At 36.3% G+C, this 4,993-nt stretch overlaps 1 long non-coding RNA gene across 1 annotated transcript; it reads right to left on the reverse strand.

Annotated features, from left to right (window-relative positions):
• Positions 1-508: 508 nt before the first annotated feature.
• LOC142161852 (uncharacterized) lies at positions 509-3,222 on the reverse strand. Its single transcript, XR_012693543.1, has 2 exons — positions 2,684-3,222; positions 509-1,260 (listed from the first exon to the last, which is right to left on the reverse strand). It is a non-coding gene; the product is annotated as an uncharacterized LOC142161852 (long non-coding RNA).
• Between the last annotated feature and the right edge of the window lie 1,771 nt (positions 3,223-4,993).

A 4,993-nucleotide genomic window follows, 5' to 3' on the forward strand; every position in this document is an offset into this window, starting at 1 on the left:
GACAGAGTCGAGGGCCCACAACAACCTTAGCTAAGATTTGAGCAACACAAATGGTTCCAAGAAACCACTCAATGATTGTTTAGTCAACACAAGAGTATCAAGGTCACAACTATCACCATCATATACACACCAATTTATTTTTAACTATAAGCTCAAAGGTAAATGTGTTAGGCCCAAGTGAAGCTTTGCCTGAGGTACTATTGTTCACTAGCTACTATTTACTAAAAACGAAAAGAAAACAGACTCAAACCCTTAAGAAAGTTGTCATTCCATCCATCATCGGGAAGAGCCACCCGGTTCACACAAACTCCACCTTTGGAAAGAACTGTGGTATTAAGAAAACCAAAGGCTTATTGATCACAAAAACTTATAAAATAAGAAGCTACGAATCAAAAAAGAAGCTACTAAATGAAATAAGAAGCTATGCTATTAAGGAAAATTTCAAAAAAAGTTATGAAGTAAAATGCGAAAAGTAAACTAAATATGTACAATTTTGGATTTAGACGAATATACATAAGATGGAATAAATATATACATGAGAAAGTAACTTTATATACAAACCGAAACTGAAAAATAACGAAAAGTAAAAAAAATGGTAAAGTTATATACATACCAAAAGTGCAAAATAAGCATAAAGAAAAATAGTATCATCATTACAACCCAACTATCAAATCATCAAAATAGGACCACCCCCACAAATGAAAACTAACATTGTCCTCAATGCTAAATAACCAAAAATAAGATCAAAAAGGGGTTAGAGAGTAAAGAAAAACTCCCTATGGGTCCTCTGTCTCCATGGGGTCTTGTGGTTATGTCCCTGGATCACCTGGCTTGGGGTCCTGTGGCTGGCCTGAGGCACCTCCATCAGGATCCTCCAGTTCAATCTCTACATCATCAACCTGGGGCATCATTCTCCTCCTCCTATGCTCTCCATCAGTCTCTTGCTCCTGAACCTGCTCTATCTGAGCTACTGGAATCCGGTCCTATAATAAGAGCTCCAATGGTAGGTCGCCATCTGACTTCATCTTCTCCAACTCTCCCCTCAATTGCTTCGCCGACTCCTTTGAGGCCCGAGTCTTTTTCAGCTTCTTTGTCTGCTTTCTCAGCTCCCAAATTGTTTTTCCTTGAACTGCAAGGGCATCTATGATAAGCTTTTGGTTTTCTAGGAGCTTCTTCTGGTTGTCCAGAAGCTCCTTGAGAGACTCCTCCACTAAAGCTGGCACCTGGGGCTGTGCGGGAACTGACTGGGCTGCCACTAAACTGGATAGTACAGACAGCTTAGAAGTTGTAGCTGTTACACATCCTTTTTACTATCCCGCAAGGGGATATAAGAGAGTTTTTTCAATTAAAGTGACAATAATCGAAATGGAATTTTATTCAAATTCAGAGTTGACACTTGTGATAGTTTATGGTGTCCCAAGCCACCAATTTAAAATCCCGAATCGACGAAAGTTTGACTCTATTCATGGTCTACGAACATAGAAGACCGGGTAAGAAATTCTGTTAACCCGAGAGAAGGTGTTAGGCATTCCCAGGTTCTTTGATTTTAGCACGATCGCTTTAATCATACTTGGCTCAATTAAATTGTCTAATTACTTATTTTAGAACCTATGTACATTATTACCTTTTACCGCTTTTAATTTGAAACAAATCACACGTACGTGTATTCATTTCATTTGGCGCGTCAAGAATCATGTCACGCGTACGTGTCCACAATTAATCACGTTTTATTATTATTAAGAAAATTTGGCCGAAGTTGCACGAACACATACCTCGATTTATTTTGGTATCGTAACTATGTCACGTGTACATGTACATAATCACGATTGTTTATTTATTAATACACACCTAATGAATACTATCGTATTCATGATTAGTGAAGATGGGCTAACTTATGAATAAATATAGATCCTCTGTATTAATGTCTATGAATTGTGTACAGAGTTTTTTTTATATAAAACAAGAACCCATTTTAGATCAATGTCTGAACTCACATAAAAGATTGATCTTTTGACCCTCATAAAATGTCGTTCCAGATGCAAGAAAATTATGATACTCCTAATTATGCTTTCTTTTTAAAATGTGATCGATATATTTAAATGTACTAAGTCCTTTGCTCTTCAAATAATATAATAGACAATGTTGACATTTAAGAATACATATGCATAATGTTATATCCTTCTAACACTAGCAATATTCTTGATAATGGCAAAATCAGCTTGAATTTGAAGAATGAGGATAAAGCATGATTTCTTGAATCAACTGATGAAAAACAGAGTTCAAAGTCACTTTAAAGATTCAAGAGAAGTAGTAGCTTAAATTGTGGGAATGGTTATGCAAGAACTTTATGTCCATTGCCATTTTTATCAAGAAGCAATTCAACTGGTTCAACTCTAAGTATGAAGCATAATTCGTCGTCATCAAAGGATAATTTAAGTCATAAGCAGCATTCTCAGAGACACTTTTCAAAATCAGTGTCATCTAATGATGGTCATAATTGTCAAAAGCCTCCACTGAAGAAAGTTCCAAACAACAATAATGGAAATATTACAACCACGAAACATCCAAGACAAATAAATCATATAAAATATAGAAGCAGTGCAGAAAGATGAACCAGTATCACATAAAATAACGTATGCAAACAGAGAGATCAAACAAATAAAAGAGAGAAGTTTAGAGGGACCTTAACGCTCGAAACTTTCGATTAATCGGGAAGATACAAGTACAACGCCTCAAATCTATTGAATCCAATCGCAAAGAACATCAGCAAAATGATTTAAGAGCCACAAATGGGAACCCACATGGTGCGACCAGAACCTTTAATCGGCGACGAACTCTAATCAATCTCGGCATAACTCCATTTTTAACTTCTGCCCATGATATTTCTTCCCAGATGTTTGGTCGTGTTATCTACTATGTGCTATGTTTTTCCTCTGTGTTTTATGCATGTTCCCTTTATGTTCGTCCCCCCCACCCCTTCTCTATATCGTTCCCTCCTTCTATGTGTGTGGGGATGTGAATTCTTTTTGCTCAAGAGAGGGAGATGGGGTTTTTGGGTAGACGGTGGAAGAGGGATCTTCTTAGGGGTCCTGCCTTAGCTTCAGAATTTTTTGGATTCCCTTTTTTTGTCGTTCTCTTAGGTTAGGTTCTTTTTTCTGATTAAAGGTGATGACTGCCCTTTTTTAAGAATGAGGAGTATGGTCTTTTCTTAGGGTTGAGGGATTTGGGCATGTCTTGTTTGGGCCTAAGAATATCCGAAATTAAGCTTAAAAATAGGCTAAATTTCCTTGAAATCAATTCAAAACTAGACTTAATAAACCTAAATGTATTATATGAAAAAATATGAGGTACTTCCTTCTAAAATTTATCTAAAAATGCAAAATCAATTATTTTTTTGGTATTCTCAAATATCATATTAAAATAAAAATAAGGTACTACTTTTGTATTTTTTTAAATTTTATGAAAGGTATATAAACTAAAAGTAACTAGATAAAATATCAACTATTTAAATAAAGAAAATATTTTTGTAATTTTTATTTTTGTGATAAAAAAATTAAAATAATTAAAACTATTTGAAATAACGATATTAGCCCTAAACTAAATATTTTACGCTAAAATATATAAAATCTTGGGGAGGTCAAAAATTACATGTCTACAGCTGCCCCTGTTTGACGGAAAACATGAAGAGTTTTCAGACAAAAAATGACGAGACATGTTTTTTGACCCGATCCTTATTTAGAGAGATCAAAAACTAAAAGAAAGGAGAATGTGACCGAGCTTTGGTATCTGAGCTACCTACATATCCTTGGCTATAAAGGAATCAGTCCATGTGTAGTTCAGAAGTAGGAACAGTGATGGAGTATACCGAGGTGGAGAGCTGACTAAGGTGTTGTTCCGTCGAGGTTCCGGTCCGCAGTCCTATTATTACATCAAAATCAAAAAATGAAAAAGACTAACTAAGCCTGTCAACTATGAGTTATAAGATTCTTATCTATAAGTATTTTGAAGCTTGATCTTGAGTCTTGAATAGTTCTTCATACAGACTTTAGATTTGAACCTTGACGCTTGCTAGTTGCAGGTGCTAGTTCATTCTTCTTCAGCTTTTCGGATCAAGACCGGACATGTAGCGCTCGTGACTTCAACCATGTATTGAGCAGTTCACATCTTTTCCTACTTCTACATTCGGATTCATTTCTTTTTTTCTTTTCTCATTCTGGATTGTGACTAACTTCTATTGATCATCTCGGACTATTGACTCGCATTCTTTCCGCGAACTTCTGCTACTTCTAACTTGAATTGAATTCTGAAATGACTTCCCTTGTTCTCCAGGTGGGCGCCTGCTACTAACTTGAAACTTGAATTCCGAAGCAAATTCCCTTGTTCTCCAAGTGGGTGCCTGCAATCAAAACAACAAAACAAACAAAATTTTCTGCCCTAGTTTGCACTAGGTAGATTTGTGAGTTGTTATCAAAACTGTAAACCACTTGTTATATTGATGCAATGATGAGAGTAAACTAAAGACTCGACTAGGATGTGCGTCTCCTGTGAGTAAAACCAAGAAAATTTGACTAGCAAATGCATCTACTAAAAATAAAATCTGAATAACCCAGATTAGGAAGTGTGTCTCCTACGGGTGAAACTTGAATGAACCAAACTAGGAAGTGCGTCTCCTAGGGGTGAAATCTCAATTTAGGAAGTGCGTCTCCTAAAAGTATATCCTAAAAAACCCAGACTAGGAAGTGTGTCTCCTAAGGGTGAAACTCAATTTAGGAAGTGCGTCTCCTAAAACAAAATATAACCTGAAAGACCCAAACTAGGAAATGCGTCTCCTAGGGGGAAAACTTTAATGACTCAAACTAGGAAGTGCGTCTCCTAGGGGTAAACTCTTAATTTAGGAAGTACGTTTCCTAAAAGTATATCCTGAAGAACCCAGACTAGGAAGTGCGTCTCCTAGGGATGAAACTCAATTTAGGAAGTGTGTCTCCTAAAACAA

The sequence above is a fragment of the Nicotiana tabacum genome, chromosome 7, assembly GCF_000715075.1.
Source record: "Nicotiana tabacum cultivar K326 chromosome 7, ASM71507v2, whole genome shotgun sequence".
Taxonomy (NCBI): Eukaryota; Viridiplantae; Streptophyta; class Magnoliopsida; order Solanales; family Solanaceae; genus Nicotiana; species Nicotiana tabacum.